We start from the raw sequence: 24,803 nt of genomic DNA on the forward strand, positions 1-24,803 counted from the left end.
TTGCAGCTGTCGCCTTAGTCGTCATGTAAATTACGAAATTGGTTTTCTGTGATCTGAGATATCCTCGAGGGGCCCCGCGTCGCGACGGGTCCTCATGGTGTGGTTAGTTGGGCCCGGTGTAAACCATCTCACTATGGCGGGTCCTTATGCATCGGTTACGTGGAGCCGTACACTGGGACTGTGCACCACTGCGGGTCCCTCCTGGATCCGGTTCACCATGACCCGGTCCACGCAGCCACCTCACTCTGGCCAGGCCAAGCGGACCATGGTGGGCCTCCGACATGCCTCCCTGCCCTCACAAGTATTAGTTTTTTCCATTATGTTTTCCAGAGGCGAGATTTTGTGTAAGATCTGTGTGAACTTAGTCTCTTGAGCTGGAGGGAATGACCCTTGAGCGCAGCGGGACCGACCCTTGGGTGTGACGGGCGTGATCTTTGACCTGACCCTAAAGTTTCAGGTCATGTGTCAGGCCATGATACCCAAGGGTTGTACCGTTGTGCCGTACCATCGTGATTAAGGGCCGTACCGTCGTGAACAATGGTCGCACGGTCATGTTCAAGGGTCGTGCTGTTGTGTTCTAGGACATAAGCAAACACTTCAAATGAAAACCTTGCAGATCCTGAACGAAAAAGCGTTGCCATGCGGGACCGACGCGACAGATATAAACTGACGCGATTTAATCGTCCTTTCGTGTGTTGTTTATTGACGTAGCAACACGGCGTGTGTGTGTGTGTGTGTGTGTGTGTGTGTGTGTTGGTAATGGGTTATTTTCATGGTCGCCCGCTGAGGGGGTGTTGTTGTTAGTCAGGGCTTCCCTGACAGCGGGGGACGTCGCTTTCCCAGCTTAATTATAACGAGCGTGTGAGTAGCGTGTTGGGGGTAGACGTACCTCCATAGTGAGGCTTGTTGTAAGGAGCCGGTATTACTTTAACTGACGAGGTATTGTTGCGCTGAGTGTGGTAGTTAATTACTCGCATGAGGAGCAGTTATTACCTTAATTGACGAGACATTGTTGCACATCTGAGGAGTAGTATTACTTTGATTGGCGAGACATTGTTACCGTGAGTGTGGTAGGTAATTACTTCCGTAAGAAGCAGCGTTACTTTAATTGACTGGACAGTGTTGCAGTGAGTGTGGTTGTTAATTACTTGTGTAAGGAGGAGCAGGATTACTAAACCGACGGGGCAGTGTTTCACTGCGTACATGATGTAGATTAACTTCATGTCGCGTCTCTTTGAATTTTAAAGTAATTTTTATTACCGTGGTAAGGATATTGTCGAGTTCAGGGAGGGTTGTTCGTATTTCCCCTAGACCAGTGTCCCAGGGTTGTTATGAGCATAAGGTGTGCCTCCCTGCCTCCCTCCACAACCCCAGCCCTCGAGCAATGAAATCTGCATATATTGACTAGTGATTAGAGCAATCCTGTGTGTGTGTGTGAGATGAGTAAAGCTAAGAGATATTTAATATATCAACGTGTTTTACCGTCAGTGTGTGTGTGTGTGTGTGTGTGTGTGTGTGTGTGTGTGTGTGTGTGTGTGTGTTCTTACAACACTGGTGCAAGTATAAAGTTTTTTTTTTAAATACCCGACCTCCAGTTTCCAGGTTCATCAGTCGAAGTGAGGTCCTCCACTTCCCCATGCCTGAATTTCACTCATACAGAAACAGAAAACAAGATTTTTTTCTTTGGGATTATTGATATTAGCGGAATACATGCACTCCAAGACAGACTTGTTTTCCACTGTAATTGTCTCCAGTTTGAAGAGTGATATATATATATATATATATATATATATATATATATATATATATATATATATATATATATATATTTTTTTTTTTTTTTTTTTTTTTTTTTTTTTTTATACTTTGTCGCTGTCTCCCGCGTTTGCGAGGTAGCGCAAGGAAACAGACGAAAGAAATGGCCCAACCCCCCCCCCCCCCATACACATGTACATACACACGTCCACACACGCAAATATACATACCTACACAGCTTTCCATGGTTTACCCCAGACGCTTCACATGCCTTGATTCAATCCACTGACAGCACGTCAACCCCTGTATACCACATGACTCCAATTCACTCTATTCCTTGCCCTCCTTTCACCCTCCTGCATGTTCAGGCCCCGATCACACAAAATCTTTTTCACTCCATCTTTCCACCTCCAATTTGGTCTCCCTCTTCTCCTCGTTCCCTCCACCTCCGACACATATATCCTCTTGGTCAATCTCTCCTCACTCATTCTCTCCATGTGCCCAAACCATTTCAAAACACCCTCTTCTGCTCTCTCAACCACGCTCTTTTTATTTCCACACATCTCTCTTACCCTTACGTTACTTACTCGATCAAACCACCTCACACCACACATTGTCCTCAAACATCTCATTTCCAGCACATCCATCCTCCTGCGCACATCTCTATCCATAGCCCACGCCTCGCAACCATACAACATTGTTGGAACCACTATTCCCTCAAACATACCCATTTTCGCTTTCCGAGATAATGTTCTCGACTTCCACACATTTTTCAAGGCTCCCAAAATTTTCGCCCCCTCCCCCACCCTATGATCCACTTCCGCTTCCATGGTTCCATCCGCTGACAGATCCACTCCCAGATATCTAAAACACTTCACTTCCTCCAGTTTTTCTCCATTCAAACTCACCTCCCAATTGACTTGACCCTCACCCCTACTGTACCTAATAACCTTGCTCTTATTCACATTTACTCTCAACTTTCTTCTTCCACACACTTTACCAAACTCAGTCACCAGCTTCTGCAGTTTCTCACATGAATCAGCCACCAGCGCTGTATCATCAGCGAACAACAACTGACTCACTTCCCAAGCTCTCTCCTCCCCAACAGACTTCATACTTGCCCCTCTTTCCAGGACTCTTGCATTTACCTCCCTTACAACCCCATCCATAAACAAATTAAACAACCATGGAGACATCACACACCCCTGCCGCAAACCTACATTCACTGAGAACCAATCACTTTCCTCTCTTCCTACACGTACACATGCCTTACATCCTCGATAAAAACTTTTCACTGCTTCTAACAACTTGCCTCCCACACCATATATTCTTAATACCTTCCACAGAGCATCTCTATCAACTCTATCATATGCCTTCTCCAGATCCATAAATGCTACATACAAATCCATTTGCTTTTCTAAGTATTTCTCACATACATTCTTCAAAGCAAACACCTGATCCACACATCCTCTACCACTTCTGAAACCGCACTGCTCTTCCCCAATCTGATGCTCTGTACATGCCTTCACCCTCTCGATCAATACCCTCCCATATAATTTACCAGGAATACTCAACAAACTTATACCTCTGTAATTTGAGCACTCACTCTTATCCCCTTTGCCTTTGTACAATGGCACTATGCACGCATTCCGCCAATCCTCAGGCACCTCACCATGAGTCATACATACATTAAATAACCTTACCAACCAGTCAACAATACAGTCACCCCCTTTTTTAATAAATTCCACTGCAATACCATCCAAACCTGCTGCCTTGCCGGCTTTCATCTTCCGCAAAGCTTTTACTACCTCTTCTCTGTTTACCAAATCATTTTCCCTAACCCTCTCACTTTGCACACCACCTCGACCAAAACACCCTATATCTGCCACTCTGTCATCAGACACATTCAACAAACCTTCAAAATACTCATTCCATCTCCTTCTCACATCACCGCTACTTGTTATCACCTCCCCATTTGCGCCCTTCACTGAAGTTCCCATTTGCTCCCTTGTCTTACGCACCCTATTTACCTCCTTCCAGAACATCTTTTTATTCTCCCTAAAATTTACTGATAGTCTCTCACCCCATCTCTCATTTGCCCTTTTTTTCACCTCTTGCACCTTTCTCTTGACCTCCTATATATATATATATATATATTGTACATGAGATTTGTTGTTGGTTTATATGATGTTTCTTGGATGGCTCCGGTTTGAATTCATTGTTGGAAATCCTCGTCTCACACATACCTTACGGTGGTGCTGGCGACGAATCTCTCCTGGTCAGGAGTCTGGTTTACCAGGCTGTTTGATGCTGTAGTTTTTGTTGTGGTAAGTATGATGTATGTGTAGTGTATTGCGCCTTAACGTGTCGCATGAGATGCAGTGTGTCCATTTGGTGCTCATGACCAGTGAGGCCCCACTCCTGGTGTATCACGCTATGCGAGTTATGCTCGCTGTTCAGGTAACCCAAATGGGGGTAACGACGAATCTAATCTTAGGCGAGATAACTGGAGAACGTACTCAAGATAATTAAACTGTGATCACCAGTCTTGTCTCGTCTGGGAGAGGTCGGATGCTTATATGTTTGTATGTACACTTATGTCTCGTCTGGGAGAGGTCGGATGCTTATATGTTTATATGTACATTCATATCTCATGCTGCTTGTGTGGTTCGGAAGTAATTGATGTGATAATTTTGTCTTTTCAGGTACGTACGTGGTTCCATTCGAGACGTCCCTTTCACTTACGTGTGAGTACTACTACTTCTGTCATCATAGAAAATTGAGCTCTAACTTCTCCGTTTTCTTTTTGCTTGTTCATGGTATGAAACTTGGTTGAAAGTATAAGAAAGACTTGAAACACTGGTAAAGATGCTGGTATCATCCACTTGGCGGCAAGCTTGACCTATCGTTATGTTACCTATATTACACTTTACCTAACTGTTACGTCAGAACCGTACATCTGCTTTCGTACTTTTCAGAATCTGAATTCTCCTTGAACTGACTTAAACGTAATGTAATCTAATTACACTTGGCTATGAAATCTTGGCTGGTCTTAGCCTCACCTAATCTTTTAACTGACTCGATAGTGTCTTGGTTTCATGCTGTCTAAATATAGCCATACTTGACCAAGTTGTATCTTCCTTGACCTTATCTATCATATCTAAACGTAGCCGAAAGGATATTTTTTTTTTTTGTATATCTAATATCTTTTCCTGTCATGTCCGTGCAGCGTCAGGGACAGACGAATGACGGTCTGTGCACAGACTCATTCTCTTAGTGTCATGTAGGATTTACTGAAACCAGAGCCCACCATCCGCAGCCAAATTCCAGATTACTCTCAAAGGTTTGTCCCAGTCTTCATATACCCTGGTAGAGGCCATTTTAACATCTCGTCCTCCCACACATACATCTCGCCGCTTTAATTCCTTTTGTCTTGCGCAGCCTTTCGCCCTCTCGCATTCCTAAGCTCCGATATTTTTCCGCTTCCGTTGCGCTATCCATCTTCCTTCTCCTTTCCCTTGCCTCTTCTGCTCCAAACAAATAGATTCTCTTTTTCAGTATCCCATCAGTCTTGCTCTCCATATGCTCAGACCACTTCAGCACTCCGCGGTCGGCGCTCTCTCTCTCTCTCTCTCTCTCTCTCTCTCTCTCTCTCTCTCTCTCTCTCTCTCTCTCTCTCTCTCTCTCTCTCTCTCTCTCTTCAGTTGTCAGTTAACAGATTAAACAGCCACGGTGACATCACACGTCCTTGGTGCAGACCCTCCTTCACCGGGAACTACTCACCTCCTCCTCCTCCCCCTTACCCTCCTGATCGGATAACGTCTTTAAATGGAACCCGACGTCAGATTTCAGGTTTCAGATTTCGAAAGTTTATTCTCACGTCAGTAACCAGGCCGAGTCTAAGCTTATAGGCCGGCGTCGTCGTAAGGCAAGGGTCGTGTGTATGTTTGTGTGTGTGTGTGTGGTAGTAAAGGCGAGCGGTGGAGGAGGCGGCAAAGGGGAGCCTAGCCAGGAAGAACCCGCTAGTGTTTCGTGATTCTAGAGGATTTGTGTAACTCGAGCACGTGTGGTACGCTGCCGCACCTGCACCTCCCTGTACCTCGCCACTGATGCGTCACCACCACTACCGCTGTAACACAGTCACCACTGGAAGTCTCGACATCCTCCACCACCACTGGGACCGTTGCTTTGATCGCCGTTACTGGTAAATTTCACCGTCACCACCCAGACCACGACCTCCCTCACCACCATACACCATCACTATCACCGTCATTGCTGCTCACGCCGTGTACGTCGTCACCATCATTGCTGCCCACGCCGTGTACGTCGTCACCATCATTGCTGCTCACGCCGTGTACGTCGTCACCATCATTGCTGCCCACGCCGTGTACGTCATCACCATCATTGCTGCTCACACCGTGTACGTCGTCACCATCATTGCTGCTCACGCCGTGTACGTCGTCACCATCGCCAAAATTGCCACTTAGTATGGCTCCCCACTGGTACCCATCACTTATCACTGTCTGAGGCTGTTTATAACTGCTCACACTTGCGTGTGTACGCCCTACTGCTGTATTTTAATCATACCTTTATTTATACATACCTTGGACAGTACCTGAAGATTTTAGAACCTCGAAATAAAGAGTAAGGCAAAGCTAGAATGGTGTTCCATGGAACGCTTGTATCTCGTGCAGTTATATGTAATAACTCGATGGTTTTACAAGGAACACTTCAATCGCTTGGATTATAGCATAAGTTACAGTGATAACTTGAAGGTTGTTGTGTTGCCTGTAGTGCAGCAGTATAGTTATTATGATAACCAGAAAGGTTGCTCCCTGGTACACTAGATTAGAGTTGCCTGCAGTGCCGTATAGTTATAGGGAGTAAGACAAGAATGGATTGAAATATTGTTTGGAAAATGTCAACAAACATTTGTATTAAGTTCCGTGGGGAAAAACTGAATTCGCGGTTGGTACTGTAGGGCACACGACACACACGAACAAATAATAGATTTCAGGACCAGCTGGTGTAAAGTGTCAAGATATTAAACACACGACGAACTCCTGCGGCGCGACAGATGATGGCGTTACTAATGCAAGGTATGTATACGTTGTGGAGTAGAGTACCTTGGGTCATGCAGTCATTACCAGCAGTGGTGAAGGTGCCATCCTCCCGTCGTAGGAAAGAAGCTGATGTAGAGGACCTGGTCGCATGAAGCCCCAGAAGACTGCCTCTCCTCCCCGCACTTACACACACACACACACACACACACACACACACACACACACACACACACACACACACAGCGTATGTCAACCATCCCCCAACACCCATGGCCTGGGTCTGTCTCGGGTAGTGACAGACACTCTCTCTCTCTCTCTCTCTCTCTCTCTCTCTCTCTCTCTCTCTCTCTCTCTCTCTCTCTCTCTCTCTCTCTCTCTCTCTCTCTCTCTCTCTCTCTCTCTCTCAGTATTTGATTTTTGTGGTTACTTGTGGTATTAGAGACTTCACGGAGAAGGCACAAGTGAGGAAGCAGGATGCAGTTATGGGATGTTAAGGTGCATGATGGTGTATTGGAGTGTGTGATTGGGTTGGTGATGATGTATTTTTGTTGCCCTTTTTTGCCTTTTACCGGCGTGCTTTGTGTGTGTATGTGTACGTGTAGCGATGGTGTGCGTTGGCGTAGGAAGAAGTGGGGAAAGGTAGACTTGAGAAATGGTCGTTGTGTGTAGTGATGGATGGGTTGACGGGAGCTTGGAGGACCATAGGTCTCCCAGGGCACCAAGTGCTGTTTGTGTGGCGCTCCCTCCCCGCCCTCTGGCTCCCTCGGGGATTATACATCACGCTAAGGAGAGACAGATGGCGCTAGGTCCTCCCTCCTTCTCCCTCCGCATTATTCGCTCTCCCCTCCTCCTCTCCCTCCCTCTCTTTCTCTCTTCCTCACTCCTCCCGGTACTTGAGATTTCTGTCAACCGTTTCAGAAAGGTTGATGGAAAGTATTTCTGTAGCTTAAGCCTCATAAGGCTTTAGACCGTGGGAGATGTATCACAAACAGAGGCTACGACCGTCGATGTCGGCGGTCAGGGCGGGGCCCCGGATGTCGACTATCTGGGTGTATTCTTCTCCTCCTCCCTTCTGTGTTCATAATGGTGCCTGTCTTTTCATGTACGTCTCTCCCTTACTGGCGTGACCCCGTGACTCACACGAACCTTTCCTCTAACTTACCCTCCATCTGTGTTCATTGAGACAAACAAGGTTCCAAAACCGACGGACTTTCTCGTCCACATTATCCCGCAGCTCCAGTTTCACCCACACTTCCTCCTGACAACTCGCCCTTGACCCACGCTCCCCCTAACACTGACATGTCTCTGCCTCAAATGAATGACCCCCGGACGCCATTACTCTCCTCGGGCACATAACCTGTTAATCGTTCCTCTCGTGTACTGCTGACCTCACGTGAACGCGTCCTGCCTCACATCACCCACTCCCCTATTTTCGTACCTCACAGTACTTCCTCTGTCACTCGACTTCCCCTCGGTGCGTCTCTCTCTCTCTCTCTCTCTCTCTCTCTCTCTCTCTCTCTCTCTCTCTCTCTCTCTCTCTCACTCTCACTCTTATTCCATTCTTCCTCCCTCCCTCAATCGCCCCTGCCACCCCCTCGGCAGTAAGTCCCCCGTTAGTGTAATTAACATTATCAGCCGGACCATTGTGTCGTGTAGCCTCGCCTCCGCTGCCTCCAGCCTCGTCCGTTCTATTTCTTTTATTCCTAGGGTACGTGTCATCCCTCGGCTCACGTATGCCGACCTCTTCCCACTCTCCTCTTCCCACTGTTGTCACAGCCGCCACTGCACCTCTCGTTTGTTTCCGAGTGAAATGTTTCATTTCATATCAGTCCACAGCGGACCACTGCCGCCGCCGCCGCTGCTGCTGCTGTTATTAATATCCTCCCCTCCGCTTCCCTTTCACCCCCATGACGTCAGCCAACACATTGACCAGTGAGGCTGGTCTGCTGACCGACCGACCAAAATGTGGCTGTGCAGGTTGTGATGTATACCGTATGCCTGGCTGCCGCAGAGTTTGGTGAGCGCGTGGTGCATCTGGTGTGATAAAGGTGAGTAGTGTTGTTTTAGGGACAGATAATGGAGTTGCTAGGTGGCTTCTGGGTGTGCGTGTGTGTGTGTGTGTGTGTGTGTGTGTGTGTGTGTGTGTGTGTGTGTGTGTGTGATATCTTCATTCAGACATGTTACATTGAGAATCATAGCATTATTAGCATGAATGAATTTATTGTGTTTTCTAGTTTCTAAACGCTTGTTCGTTGTTCTTGAGATAATTGGAAACGAAGATTTCGAATTGCCATTTTTACTATCTTTTCAGAGCTCAACTTCTTAGAAATAGTGAAAAAGGCAATAGGTAATTTATTAGTGTAACATTCTCTTCTCATACCACATATGATGATGACATATAGATATTCGTATTTTCGTGCGCACATTAACTTGGAATATAGTTACATAGACACGAACCGTACCGTATACGTAGGTGACATTCATTCACAGCAGTAAGGGTGGTGAGGAGGTACGTGCCCTGTAAGCAGCAGAGGAGATTAACGATCTCCAGGTAATGATGTATGTGTAGGGGCGGGAGGGAGGAGGGAGCCTAGGGCTGTCACGAGTAACTTGATTACTATGAAGGAAGGCAGTCCGACCTACCTATCGTCTCATCACATGAATAACTTAATCATACATTAATTAGTCTCATCACATGAATAACTTAATCATACATCATTAATTATCTTATGAGGTGGATTATGATAACGTTCTCTCTTGCCTGATAAGACAAGTTGGGTGATGCTGAGAGATGCATTGTATTTAGGCTACAGAAACGTTTCGCCTGTGTTATTAAACTGGAACAGTCGTGAAACACAGTTGTGAAGTTAAAATACATTACTCAACTCTCACCTCGCGCTGTGTCGCAGGGGACTAAGCCTTTGTTGAGCCCAGACTTGATGCCAGCGCTTGGTAGCAGGCCAGGGATAGAGGATTGACCAGCCTGTGAATTCTGAACCCAACTTCTGGGGAGATATAAGGTGAGGCTGCATCGGCCTCAGGAGCATGTGTGTTTTTGGCATATCCCACCCACAGTGGCATCATGGGAGAGGAGCTAGGGGGAGCCAGGACATTCTAGTACTGTGAGAGGAGGCTGGGGGGAGGCGGCAGCACACCCTCGTGCTGGGAGACACCGTTGGCCTGCCTGTGGTGGGGCCGGAATGTCTCACCTTCCCACCGACGCCTCATAGAACGTTCCTCACCATCTCTGAGGGGCTTCATGGGGGTCCCCCCCAGCAGGTCTCTGCTTTCCTCCTCCTGTGGCCTTCGCTGATGAGGAGCCTCCGTAGCGTATCAACCGCGTTTGTTTTACTTTTAATTCACGTCTGTTTTACGTCCAAGATTTTCCTCAGTTTTATTACACTTTTCCGGTCTTCCGGTTTCTGGTGCTGGCTGTGTTTGCTTGTACCCACGTGCCTTTTGTCTTATATTGTTACTTCATTTTTTTTTTTTTTTTACGGAACTCCGCCTACTCGAGGTTTCACCGCAAGTGAAAAGTCACTTTAGCGAGGCTGTATGATTGGGAGTACAGTCTCGTCCAGAACTCACTCCAAAGGAGTTCGCATTTTCCTGCTGCTTGAAGTAGCGCAGCCATTTGTTGCGAGAGTTTCGAAAGAGAGGACTCTTTCTTTGAAAATGTTTCTTGATTAATTATAAATAGAGGAATAAATGGATATGATTCAGCTTCACCCACTAATTTTGTCCTTTTTCATCTCCCTCTTCATTCATCATACTGCCTTAATTACCAGTGTCTGAGTGGCGCTAAACTGAACTAAGTACCTCTAATGCATATACGATTAATGCAATGTTTCTGTTGCACATTTTCCAACTCTCTTCCGCTGGGTTTCCTTCATTCGACTGCCTGCTCGTAACTTAGCTTCATCCTACCATCCTTTCCTGTAATAGTCGACCCGATCTTTATAATTCTGTTTTCTGTCGCACACCCTTTTTCCCTTTCGTGCCTTTGTTTACACTCCGTAGTTTGTTGGCTCAGCCGTCAGATGGCGGGCTGGTCTCATAACATCCTCCTCACATGGTGCCTGACGCCGTCACTCCTCGGGTTGGGTACACCCCACATGGCCCTCCATCTCCCCTGTTATTTATACTGGCACTTTTTCTTAAGAGCCTCTTGTCCCCCTTAGAGAGCTGGGGAGGCAGAAGGGGAGCTGGCTAACACATGAAGAAGGGGACTGGGGCTGGCTGAGGCCTGAGGAAGGTGATGGGAGTTAGTGAAGGCCTTGCTTTACAAAGGGAACGGGGACTGTCTGGGTTTTGGAGAGGTGGGTGGGGGCTGGCCTAGAGACCAAGGGAAGTGAATGGGGTCTGGATAAAGGCATGGCAGGTGAGCGAGGGCTTAGCTGTGAAGCCTGGCCAAATGGAAGATGTGTAGATGAGGACTGGGTTAATGAGAAAGGGGGGGTGGAGGTGATTTGCGTGGACCTCTAGGGGTGGAAAGGGTCGGGATGGTGAAGGGGAATTAAATGGGGCCCGAGGTGGAAGGGGGCTGTTCAGGCTTGGGAAGTAAATGAGTGCTAGTCACATTGGAAGGGAAGATGACTGAGGTCCTTGTGGTTGGTGGAAAGCATGATAGTTTGGCCCGTGTGGATGGTTGAAGGGATGGTGGCTTGGCTCGTGTGGATGGTGGAAGGGGAGTTTGATTAATTCCCCGTGGATGGTGGAATACGATGGTGGCTACCTCACCGTGGTGGATGGAAGAGAAAGTTAACCTGGTAATGTCGTTAGATATAGTGGTTGCCTGGAGGTTGATGAAAAGAGAGGTTGACTGCATGACGATGGCGTGTGAGAGTGGAGGTGGAGGCTATGTCCGAAGCGAGTGGAAGATGACGGTGAGCGTGTTCCGGTGATTGGTGGAAGGTAAGGGTGAGTGTATGTTCCGACGGCGGTGGGCCGTAGAGCAGGCAGTCAGTCTGTCGCTGCTGCTGTTCCCCGGAAGTTGCGAGGGTGCTGAACAGGATGTGGGGTTAGCGCGACCCCCAGCTCTCTCACACCAGCCGGTAATGATAATATTCTTATGTCGACTGAAGCGTTACAACGGGTGGAGCCCCCAGGAAGGATGGCATGGCTGCCTAGGTCGAGTCGTCGCAGTGTAAGGTATACGTTCATGGACGGCCATGGGATGGAGTGAAGATCTGTTCATCGTCGTTGGAACATGGTATCATATACTGGGCTTCCGTGTCGCTCTTTCGATAACTCCAGCATATTATTAAAGCCAATGTTTTTCTTATTTCTGCTCACCAAGACATGCAATATTTCTCTTAATATAAAGTAAGTTAAAGTACAAGTTTTCAGTTAAACGGTGGCCGTTCCCCGAAGCATGAAAAACAAACGAGAAAACCCCTTTAAAAGATTTCACGCGTTTGGATCATTCATCACGTCTTTAACTTCCCTGACACTAAAGATACGTGGCCTTACACCTAATACCAGCGCCAGTCTTTCGAAAATGAGGGACTCTTCCTCCGGTTGCTGGAGAGCATAGAAAAACCGAGGCAACTCTTGATCATTTTCTGGAACAGACGGGAGAGAGCCGTTGAGGTTTACCCACGGAAAACTTTTGTTAAAGGCCTGGTTCCCATGTGAACTGAAGAGTCATCATTCCTCACTGGCATGACTGTCAAGGGAGATAAGTAAACTGTCACCACAGTAATTAAAAAAAAAGTTGCTTTAGATATAATGCAAGAAGAGCGCTGCTGAACATCCCTGACCCCGGAAGCTTTACTTCATTGTCTGCAGGTATTGGAAACATAAGTGAATGGCATAAATTAGTTCAATGTGTAAGTGATTAGCGAGGTTCGGGTGGGTTGGTAGGTCCAAAGTACCGCGCGGGCGTAATTAAACAGCTTGACTGATTAGAGGAGAAGCCGTGTATATGAGTCGCATTCCGAGGTATGGCATGAGCGACGTGCTACCAATATTTACCTAGGGGTACCTGTAACTAGGGTAAGTCTGAGACATTCAGCGGAGTGGTTCATACGGCGGTTTACCTGGAGCGCTGGTTTTATATTTTGCCCAAAGTTGTCGCTGAGGCGAATCCCACAGGAAAACCTCACCACCGCCAGTTCAGAAAGTGACATACACCGTTCTAACGATTCAGCTTTAACGTTCCTCCCAGCTGGGCTGGTGTGCTGGCTGTATTCCACTCCTCTAAGTAGGTTGCGCCCACCTCTAAAAAATTAGGCACGGCGGTGATTTCGGTATTATTTTTAATGTATCATATATTTTTGTGGTCTCAACACTGTGTTTATAGAAATCCTGGGAACGTGCGCAGACATAAGTCGGGAAACGTGGCTCTACAACGTTAAAGTGTGGAAGTGGGTATGTTAGGCTGGAGGAGGACGGGATGGGTGGTGATCGATGATGGCGGCGGAGAGAGAGAGAGAGAGAGAGAGAGAGAGAGAGAGAGAGAGAGAGAGAGAGAGAGAGAGAGAGAGAGAGAGAGAGAGAGAGACGTTTTCTGTTGACTGAGTGGTGACCGACTGCTAAATGTTGCCGTTTTATAGTATCTCATTTGATCAGGGTCTGTTTCAGCTTTGTTTATATATATATGTACCTACTGCAACATTTACTGTATATTTATCTGTATTTCTCTCTGTCTGTCTGCTTGTTTCGTTGTTAATTGATCAATACCCGGAGATCTCCTTCAAAAGAAGTCTTTGCGTTATCCGGGACCTCTTTCCAGAGGTTTTGAGGCCCAAGGCTGCCCTACTTTAAGTCGTTGGGAAACGTGGCCTGTTTTGGAATGAATTCTTCGACGAGACCATCCCCAGTGTTGAAGCCTCGTGAAAGGTGACTTGTCACTCGTGATGTATAAGCTCAAGCAAGCGGAGCCCTGTAACGCCTCTCTCATGCATAGGTCCAGCTGCTGTAGGTGATCAGCCCGCCAGTTTATGAAATATGAAAGAATAATCCTCTTCAGTATATGACATGTTTAAATCTTTATTACGTTGATGATAATGAATTTAATAGTAGTAGTAGTAGTAGTAGTACTAGTACTTTAGTGTGAGTAGTAGAAGTAGTAGTAGTAGTAGTAGTAGTAGTAGTAATAGTAGTAGTACTTTAGTGTGAGTAGTAGAAGTAGTAGTAGTAGTGGTAGTAGTAGTAGTAGTAGTGATGAAAATATTGATAATATTGGTATTGAAAAAACTAAGATTTTGATAGCTTTTGAAGATGCGAGAGTTAAGGCTCAGGTGACAGAACTACTGTTCACTGTTTAGCCAGACATTACCCCACTCCTAGCAACCCCGAGCCGCGCCAGCCCAGCACGAGGTCTTGATTTAAATCTGTACAGAAGAGTCGAAAATATGTTTACTTGCACATCTTGTAGCGGGTGAGGCGAGTACGTTCTTGATGGTTGATTTGCTCCGAGGCTAGCCTGGTTGCTGGCCAGAACTCGGGCATTTGCCTCCTCTTGTAGGATCATAAAACGTGTGTGATATCGTCACCTTGTCACTTTTTTTTTTTTTTCAATCTTTTAGGAGATATTGTGTGCGTAGTGAATACACCACAAGTGAGAAGCCACCTTCGGCAAGGCTCTCTCATTGTCGGATGAATGGAAAGGAGCACAGTGTTGTTTAGGTCATTTTTTTTCCCCCACAAGGAGTCCATTATTTCAGTGCTTCAATTTGAAGTGCTGCCTCAGAGCTGCAAGACCTCCATAAAGTTGGTCCTGGCTTTGCATGATAATACACACACACACACACACACACACACACACACACACACACACACACACACACACACACACACATATATATATATATATATATATATATATATATATATATATATATATATATATATATATATATATATATTTGTTGTAAAGTAATTGAACGCATTATATGTATTAACAAAGCGTACGTGTAATGTTCATGAGAAAAGTTTTCAGAAAATAAATGTTGATTAACGCTAAGATGGCCGTGCCAACGTGTACGGCTCTGTTAATGATAAAAACTAAACTTCCGTTGATTGACATTCATTTGGGTCAAAGGTCAGATGCCGGATAAGCTGCCGGCTGCCTTTGTTGCTGCTGTTGCCGGGTCACGACGTGTGTGAGTGTGAGACACAGGAATTAGAAGACACGGTGAGCCGCTTGGATCTTTTGCGTGCAAGTTTATATCACAAAGTGTGAAGCAACGTGATGAATTGCAAGAATGATGCCAACAGCACTCTGCGCTCGGGATATGAGGAGAGGGAGGAACAACGTTTATGTCTGGTGGTTTGGCTAGGATATTTGATGGTAGTATTGAGATGCACGACTTAGATTGCTGTTTATTTTGAGATACTTGGATTTTATGAAATGGGGGAGAGTGAAGCGTTGCCAGAATGATATGGCTTGTATAACGTTGTACTGCATGGGAGGCCAGGAATAACTCGCTACATTGATCGTCGCCTTGGGGGCTCCCAACCCGCCTGCCACTCCATGCTGCCTCGCTCAGCGAATTTCACTCTCTCTCTCTCTCTCTCTCTCTCTCTCTCTCTCTCTCTCTCTCTCTCTCTCTCTCTCTCTCTCTCTCTCTCGCCAGTTGCTCCCTCCGGTGCGGCGGTGATGTTCCCGGTACGGACTCCCTCGCTTGTTGGGTGTAACATGAGGCGTGTGGCATCTGTTGCTCTTCAAGTTGTCCAGACCGTGGCGGCCTCACTCCTCCGCCTTCAGGGTCTAGGGATGAGGTTACTACTTGACAGCCATCTTATTTTCATGTTCCTCCCTCGAGATTTATTTTTGTTTCTTCTCGGACCCTCTGGCTCCCTGGGTTCGTCCGGGCGTACCTGTCGTCCCTTTTGTTTCGTACCCACTGCAGTTTCTGTACTTGCCATCACCTACCCGGTGCTGTGTGCCCTTCACCCACCGCGCTGTCGCACCCACTGTACGGTCTGTGCTTGCCTCCACCTAGCCCATGGGGAGTGTTCTTCACACAGATGTACCCCACTTGTACTCTCTAAGGTTGCCTCCACCTATCCCCTGCCATGTATGTCCATATTTTAATTTTTTTGCAAGATATCATCCATATGTTGTCTGATTATCTTTACCAGTGTTTTGCAGACCGCACTTGTCAAGGGGACTGGTCTGTAGTCCAGTGCAACTTCTCGATCTACCTTTTTTTAAAGATCGATGGCCTTTATCCACTCCCCTGGCACTGTGCTCCTTACCACAGCAACAATGATTGTGTGTGTGTGTGTGTGTGTGTGTGTGTGTGTGTGTGTGTGTGTGTGTGTGTGTGTGTATGTATGTATGTATGTAGGCATTTTCACGGTACTAGGCAGCAGACCCATACATCAAAAAGGTGTAGCCTGGACGCCCCAAACAAGCAGGCCTTGTATGTAGGTGACGGTGGTAGGTGTAAGGTGACGGTGTAAGGTATCGCAGCTGGGGTGGGGAGAGACTGTAGAGGGAGGGTGTAAGGTAGCGCATAGGGGAGATGGCAGAGGAGGTGGGGGTGGCATGATATTGAAGGTGGGTTGAGGTGGGGATTAAAGGTAAGGGGACGATGAGAGAAAGTCATGGGTGTCAGGTGACAGAAGAAGAGGACAGGTAGGAAGATTATACACAGTTTAGAAAATTGTGAGGAAGTGCGTGTGTGTGTGTGTGTGTGTGTGTGTGTGTGTGTGTGTGTGTGTGTGTGTGTGTGTAACTGGAGACTAGGAGCCAGGGAGCAGCAGATGCTGATAAAACAGTCATACGGGAGAGAGAAACCGATATTGGGTGAGATCAGTTGAATAAATATCGAAGGCCTTAATAAAAGAAGACCCTGTGGTCTATGACGAGGTTGTCTGCTTGGGGAGAATAATGGTAGTGTACTGTTGGTGTGTGACGTACTAATCTTATGTAGGATAGTAATGACAGTAGACTAAGGATAGTAACACAGCCCTCCATCCCTAGTCTTTGTAAGTGGAAACTGAAAAGGATAGCTGGAGAGCAACGGAAGGGGAGGAAGTTCTCGTTCGGTATAACTGTAAACCTAGGTTGGCGTGATGCTTACCCAGGATTAAATGTTTTCTTGCTCTGAATATCGGAGTTGCTTGTGGCGCCAGTGGGGGTCGATGTTGGTGAGGTAGACGGCTGTAGTGGTGGAGCATATTAGGTCGCTGGGGTCGATGCTGTTGACGTGGGCGGCTGGGGTTACCAGGGACGATAGTGCTGGTGTAGTGGTAGGTCGTTGGGGTCGGTGCTGGTCCACGTAACCCCCACAGCCTGGCTGGTCTTGTTGCACATTGTATGTACTTGTCCAGTGTACCCCTGAACTTTTCTCCCGTGCTTCTCTTGCTGTTTTTGATGGTGGCCGGCAAGGTGTTGAAGAGTCTTGGGGCCCCGGATGTTTGAGGGGTTCTCTCTTTCTCTCCGTGCTTTTGACACGTTTGGATTTCGGAAATAGTATTTTACACAGTCGTCCAAACTTGTCGTGTCAGCAAGATATTATTTTCGAACGCAGGTTAGGAACCATACCTTGTAGGATCTTCCAGTTATAGACGGGCGTTATACCTCTCCCGTCAGCAGGTTGGTGCCCTGTAGTGTCGCATACATCTCATTGATCATGTACCATTAAAACTGAAGTCACTGAAGACACCTCCACTGTTCCGTGTGTTCTGACCAGGCGGTGTAAAATGCAAGCTTGTTTTTTACTTCAGCCAGGTTGTGATCGGAGAATAGAGTGTTTGAGATGTTAGTTTCAGATGTAATAGGTTCACATTATTTGTTAAGTCCAGAATGTTATATCCTCTGGTTGGTTTAGTTAGCTGTTGGTTTCGGGAGAACTTTTCATTGAGTCTGAATTACTCTTTTGCAGCAGTTCGTCCGAGCTGCTTCCGGTGTCGGTATTTTCCCGGTACGATGTTATTTCCTGCATGTCTTCACTCAGTGTTTGGTAGGTTTGAGGTCTCGTAAGACAGTTACACTTAAGACTGGGGTTTCCGAGGAGGTCGAGACATGATTCACTTTTTCTTATTTGCCAGGTCGTTGGGGTCGATGCTGGTTACCGGTAATGGACGGATCAGGTTACCAAGGGACGGCCGTCGGGGTGATAGTGTGTTACGGCGGTGGTGTGGAGGTGAATGTTGACACAGTTTTACGCTATTCCTGTGGACGATGTTTACACATGTAGGGAGGTAGCTGTAGTGGTGGTAGTGGTAGTCCTGTATCACTTGTACCTTTTACGCTGATCATGGTGGCTCGTTTCTACAGCTGGTCGGACCAAGTTCCACTACTGGTTCTTTTGATCACTCAATCTGTTTGAATCCGCAGCAGAAGTAGCGTTAAACACGCTGATATATATATATATATATATATATATATATATATATATATATATATATATATATATATATATATATATATATGTAGATCGATCATGCTCGCTGTGTATTTTTTCCCCCCAATAATGTCTTTTTGTACGTGAGTGAAAAGATTGAAAGAGTGGTCTTTCGCGTGGGAACCTTGAACTAGAGTCCTGTCATGTCAGACGCGACAGAGAAAGTGTACATTCCGATCTTGCTACCGACGCACACGGTATAAAAAAAAAAAAAAGAAAGAAAAAAAAGCGCGTTTCATGTCTGGCGTCAGAGTGCGTGTTGTTGCCACATATGCAGGTAATTGTGTTGTGTACTGCGTGGACCGACTTCCTGCCGGTACTGGCTGAGAATTTATGGATCTTAAATCTCTTAATGGTTCGAGAACAAGTTGTCAGAGCTTACATTCCTTCTCATTAACTCTGTTCATATTTCTGTTAATGCCTGGCACTTTTATTATTTGGAAATTTGTTCGTGACTGGAGCCTTCAGTATACACAGGTTGGGCTTGAACGCTCACAGTGAGGTAGGTAATGTAAGGAGCGGGTGGATGGTGGGTGAGTCAGTGAAGCGATCGATACTCACTCTTGTTTGTCGCCTTGGATATGGCAGGTTTATCACCTGGGCTGGTGGCCATGGGTTCTCCGCTCCCTCACGCAGCGTCACTCTGGGCTCTGACAGGCTCCGAAGACTATATGCATACACATTGCGTCACCCTGGGCCCTGAGAGGCTCCAAAGACTGTATACATTACGCACTGCGTCATCCTGGGCCCTGACAGGCTCCGAAGACTGTATACATTACGCACGGCGTCATCCTAGGCTCCAGGTTTAAACATTTGACAAGCTACCAAGACTATATACATGCAGACCAGGGGATGTAAGATTTTTATGACTTTCCAGCTTAATTTTTTCCTGGCTATGAATATTAGATTATAGTAATGTATTCACTAAAGATTTGAAGGGACTGGGAGTCTGAACTAGTGGAGCAGTTCGACCTTGTTCTGTGTTGAGAGCACTAACTTGGGTGTAAGTTTTATAGAAACCTGTCCAGTTGTTTTTATTGCGGAATGTGGAGAGTCATCATTAGACGTCAGCTCCGTAAAACAAGACCCTGCTATCTAATGACTCGTGTGTTGGACCTTGTGTGGTCACTCAAGACTGGCTCATTTATATACACGACTGCGCCTGGAAGGCCTCTGAAGGTGCCGAGCCTTCCAAGGCCAGAGTTGTTACCTTACGTCACGTATTACTTTGTAGTGATGGTTCCGGGCGCTCCTCTAACCCCGCACCTCGGGACTGCCTGTTGTGGTTTAGTGTGTGTGTGTGTGTGTGTGTGTGTGTGTGTCTGTCTGTCTGTCTGTCTGTCTGTCTCTCTCTCTCTCTCTCTCTCTCTCTCTCTCTCTCTCTCTCTCTCTCTCTCTCTCTCTCTCTCTCTCTCTCTCTCTCTCTCTCTCTCTCTCTCTCTCTCTCTCTCTCTCTCTCTCTCTCTCTCTGTCAGCTTGTGGCTCTGACCTTCTTTGACATCATTACACCTTTCGATCTAAAGGGGCCATGTCGTAGTCATAAAAGAAATAAAAGACTTCGACTTCAGGATGCTAACGGAGAAGTGTCGCACCATGGCTTGCAGAAGTCCTCACAGAGTGTCGTCAGGCTGTAACTCTAGGTTACTTAGTCCAGTGTTGACGACAGAGTCGGAAGTAATACGTCAATACTATCATCCAGCCTTCACTGGAGACACCTGGACTTCCTGCTCCTTCTCTCAAAAACATTTTTTTTTTTTTTTTTTTTTTTTTTTTTTTTTTTTTTTTCTATCCTTCCCAGACTTCATCTATACCCTCCCCGGTCTGCTCCTCCTCCTTGCCCACCAGACATCTAGAAAAAGGCGCATGATAGGGCACGGAAGATCGTCTTTTGGTTCTTTTTTTACTACCCGACCAGTCAGGAGGCGCTTGACCCACTGATCCTCCCCGCTTATCACTTCGACCCGAAGCATCGGTTTGGGGAGAACCAACTTTGCTGTGGGAAATATCACGTAATGCTCCCCCAGACCAACTGACAGATGTCCAGTAAATACGAAATTGATAATCAAAATCTCTCTCAAACGTGAAATCATGTAAATGCTTAGTCACATGACTAAATGGACCCCAAATAACATTTGAACTCCAGATTTTTATTGAACACTAGAAATCGTCAATATACTGAGGTTTTCCCAAGGAATTCTGTTAACCGAAGGTAAATACCAAGAATCATCTAGATAATCAAAAAGCTTAAGTATAGGACTTAATGTCCTCCAAACCAACACTAGAACACCAGATTCTTATTGAGCTTGAAAAAATAGAACCACCCCGCCACCGTCGCCTCCTGCCTCCTGGGAGCCCTTGTCCTTGGGGTACCTGAGCGATATGATCTCATGCAGTCCTCCAATAGAACATCTTAATCCTACCAATGTGATCAACGTTAATGTTCTCTTGTTTGTACGTAAATACCTTCATAGTTGCGGTGGAACTGTCAACAGCCTATTTTTTGGTCTACCCTGTTTATTTTACGTATTTTCATTGCATATTGTTGAGTTTGTTAATAATAAATAATAATTAATAATAATAAATGAATAAATATAAATGATAATAATAATGATAATAATAATCGTTGATAATCATTATTATTTTATTATTATCACTATTATTATTAGTTATTATTATTATTGTTATTATTATCATTATTATTATTATTATTATTATTATTATGATTATTATTATTATTATTATTATTGAAATATTAGGTTAAGAATCTCATACCTATCATTAAGTTCTTTCTATCGATGTATGCTATTTGCAAACTGTAAATTATAGGAATGCTCAGAGATGCGCACATTCCTTGCGTAGAGGAACGGAGATGCGAGATAGATTGACACGTACGCAAAAACTGTAAAAAAACAAACCAGTACATAAATGTTCAGAGATATATCATAAGACAAAACATTTTTTTTTTTTTACAGCTGTGACCTTGGGTTTGATAGCGGACAGTATGCTTGTAGTGGGTGTTAACTACCTGGCGGCGATGCTGCAACCCCCCCCCCCCCCCCACACACACACACACACACACACTTCAAATGCCCGTAAGTTGTAGGTAACTCGGACGGAATCAAGCGGTTCTACCGTATAAAGTTGAGAAATGTCTGTTCTTTAGTGGAATGTGCTTTCGCCTCTCCTTTTCCTCATTCACGTATCCGAAATGGATGATGAAGCAGGTAGTACTTACAATTTTGATATTGTATTGATATCAGTGTAAATTTGTGACCCGCCACGACCGAAAATTGCAAGCAGTTATCAAATCTTCCGGTGGATGGCTGTTATTGAAATAATGCAGACAGATGTATACCGTCGGGCCCTTTTGGACCCTGTCTGTGACAGCTGGAAGGTTGGAGACAGTGATACGTTGCTCAGCCTGGAGAAACTGGAGCACCTTAACCACGGAGGGCATGAAGCCTTGAGAACCACAGTAGCTCAAGACACGCACAAAAAATGATATACCTCGTGGTGGGACGGAGGAAGGGATGTAGGAAATGAACCGAGGTGGCGATCCTGTGGGATCGCCCCCCATGTTTGGCGTGCACCAGACGGTGTCCCCGAAGAAGGATGGTCGTGGGCGAGAGAGATCCTGCTGGCAAGACTGGCGCATGCAAACCCAGCGATGGCGATGCTCGAGGTAGTTTTTACCCTCGTGACTGGATTATTGTTTAATACTGACATCATCTTTTTTTTTTTTTTTTATTTTCCAGGCCGGTGGAATTACCGGGCTGGAAATTGTAAATGCCGTTTATGGCTAGCACAGGAGGCCATGATTGCTGGCAGAGTTTGAAATCCTTCCGACTGCATGCGACATGATATGTACCTAAGAGACGCTGTTAAGACACGCATGCTTCTGTCCTGGACACGAAAATGTGGGGTTCGTGGGAGCAGAATATTCCACGGTCTGTAAATATGGTATGAGGAAAATATTGTTTATTCTGAAGAGAAAACAGAGGCTGTTCACACTTTTATTTTCCTTTATACACAAGCTGTTTTGAGAAACGTGAGGAACCAAGAGATTCATGGATTCAAAAGAGGGAAGGAGTTTACGCAGTCTGGCTGACGAGCGAGGATGTGTAGTTTCCTACTCAGGCCAGCCTTGCTGGCAGTAGCCACCAGCAGCCTTTTACAATGACGTTAGGGAATACAGGTTAGGCCCATACCACGAGGAGCCCTGTGGTTGATGTGTGGTGCTACCTGATGAGTGGTTGGTGGGCGAAGGGTGTTTTAGTGAGTTGTAGTAGTGTGGTGATGAGTGGACGAGGTGTCGTAGTGTTTTGGATGGGTGGGTGAAGTGTGGTTGTGTGGCAGGTGGGTGAGGTCCACGTGGTAGGTGTGTGAGGTATGCTAGTGTGGTAGACGGCTGTGGTGTGGTAGCGCGACACGGAGGCATCTCAGTTGATCAATACACCACCTCGTGAAGGTCAAGGTTCTTGTTGTCCACCTCGTCTGTGTCGAGGATCTGTCTCACCTCTGTGTGTGTGTGTGTGTGTGTGTGTGTGTGTGTGTGTGTGTGTGTGTGTGTGTCAAGTATCTCTTCTTGGCCTCCGTGTCATCTTTCTCTTCCCAGCGTTTTTGTCTCACCTGTGTCTACTATCCTCCCAACGTCTGGCACAATTGTCTCTCCCCCCAGCGTCTGTCACGTGTCTCACTCCCCACCACGTCGTACCTGTCTCTCGCTTAACCGGTCCAGTAGTGAAGTATCCTATATATATATATATACCGGAAAAAAGAGAGCAACATGCTGGGTAAGTGAATTGCTGGTTGATGCCTAAAAAGGTAATTTTATGTAGTGCGAAGCAATATATATATATATATATATATATATATATATATATATATATATATATATATATATATATATATATATATATATATATATATACACGTTAACTCTAGAGGTTTAATGTGGTAATGATGTGTGTTGTTCCGCAGGTAAGGAATGGCTCGCTAGCGAGTGCTGTATTTGTTGATGCAGTGAACAGCGTATCATACTGTGAGGATGTTCTCAGTATCGTCCCGGATTAAGTAAGTATAAGCTGTTGTCTTCGGCGGCGATGGAGGTGAATGATGGAGAATAGCGGGGGAAAAGAACCTGGAAGGTTGGTCGGGGCATGCGGAGGGAAGGAGGTGAAGGGATGGCATAAGACGAGTTGCTAAAGAGGGAGGGAAATGAGAAGGAGCTGTGATGGATGTTGAAGTAGCGCACCTAGCTTACACTGCTGCTCCCTCACCTCGGTTAAGCTGGCTTGTTTTCTTCTCCGTCGCGGACTTTCCTCAGTAGTACTGGACCCGTCCTGATGATATCTTCACAAGTACAGGGCAGGCTCGAGGTAGTGTGACGCCTGGGAAGACACCGCCGCCGTAGGTCACAGGCGAGACACCTCGCGCTGTCCCTCGTCACCGGACACCCTCCCTACCTCCACACACCGACCTATAAGGTTACTCGACACCTTAGGATTAGAAACAGGATTCGTGGAGATACGCTGCAGGATCTCGTGTGTCTTCAAATTCACTTTAGAATTCATTGTTTGAAAGGTTTCGTCTCGCGGCGTTTGTGTTGCAGTGTAGGTGAAAGGAACATAGTAGAGAGGTGGGGGTAGGTGGAGGCAAGCCTAGAGCGCACAGTGGGTATGGTCGTGTTGGTGAAGGGTGCATAGCAGGTTGGTGGTGGTGGAGGCAAGCGTCGAACGTACATCAGAACCGGGTCATCGTCCCGTTAAAGAAGGATGGGGGAGCAGTGGTACTGGCCTTAGTCATAATGATACATTTCTTGAGGAATATTCTCCCTGAATCTTTGGGAGATGTTGATGTAGTGTTGTGTAATGTAGATGAGATCGAAGACTGTGAGGTATGTGAGGACGGAGCTGTGTGGTGGAGATGGTGGTGGTCACTAACCGACACATTAGATAGGCAGTGACGGAGCCGGGCGGCATGTGTGTGTGTGTGTGTGTGTGTGTGTGTGTGTGTGTGTGTGTGTGTACCAGAAAGGACCAGACATACGGTGACATTTACTTACTTCATGTTACAGTTCTTCATAGACTAAATACAGTTTAAGGTTCGTAGGGAATCTAGGTAAAGGTCTGTATTCATGATGAACGACATTTTGGTATGGACGTGATAATTCATCATGACAATTGAAGTATCAGAGGGAAGTTGTGATTCTGGCAAACGACAGGATTTAACATGTGGTCAGGTCAGGTCAGGTCAGGTCAGGTCAGATCAGATCAGTTTATATTACTTTGGCCTACGGGTTAGGTTCTCCGTGCCGCTGTTAACTGATGTGTATACCAGTGGACTACTGATAAATTTCTTCTCGTTCTGTTTCTGTGTTACTGTATTTTCCTTTCACCCGAAACGGCCATGAGGCACGTTTTGCCCATGCCACGTCAGTCACAGAATAGAGGTAAGTTATGTATTACAGTCCGTGGCGCTGTAGCATACAGTTGCTTACTTGTAAGTTTAGCAGTGTTGGAGAGAAGTGAGGTAGTGGTGTTACAGTAGTGTTGTTGAGAAGTTATGAGATATCTGGCTCTGTCTCTTAAGGCTTAGATAACGGCGGAACTGTATTGATGTT

At 46.1% G+C, this 24,803-nt stretch overlaps 1 long non-coding RNA gene across 2 annotated transcripts in view; it reads left to right on the forward strand.

Annotated features, from left to right (window-relative positions):
- Positions 1-24,184, forward strand: part of LOC139755875 (uncharacterized) — a 162,627-nt gene extending 138,443 nt beyond the window's left edge. For both annotated transcript variants that reach the window (XR_011714188.1, XR_011714186.1), the window contains 2 exons: positions 4,461-4,502; positions 23,162-24,184. This is a non-coding gene — a long non-coding RNA (uncharacterized lncRNA). The remainder of the gene's footprint in view (positions 1-4,460; positions 4,503-23,161) is intronic.
- The last annotated feature ends 619 nt before the right edge of the window (positions 24,185-24,803 follow it).

Source organism: Panulirus ornatus, chromosome 20, assembly GCF_036320965.1.
Source record: "Panulirus ornatus isolate Po-2019 chromosome 20, ASM3632096v1, whole genome shotgun sequence".
Taxonomy (NCBI): domain Eukaryota; kingdom Metazoa; phylum Arthropoda; class Malacostraca; order Decapoda; family Palinuridae; genus Panulirus; species Panulirus ornatus.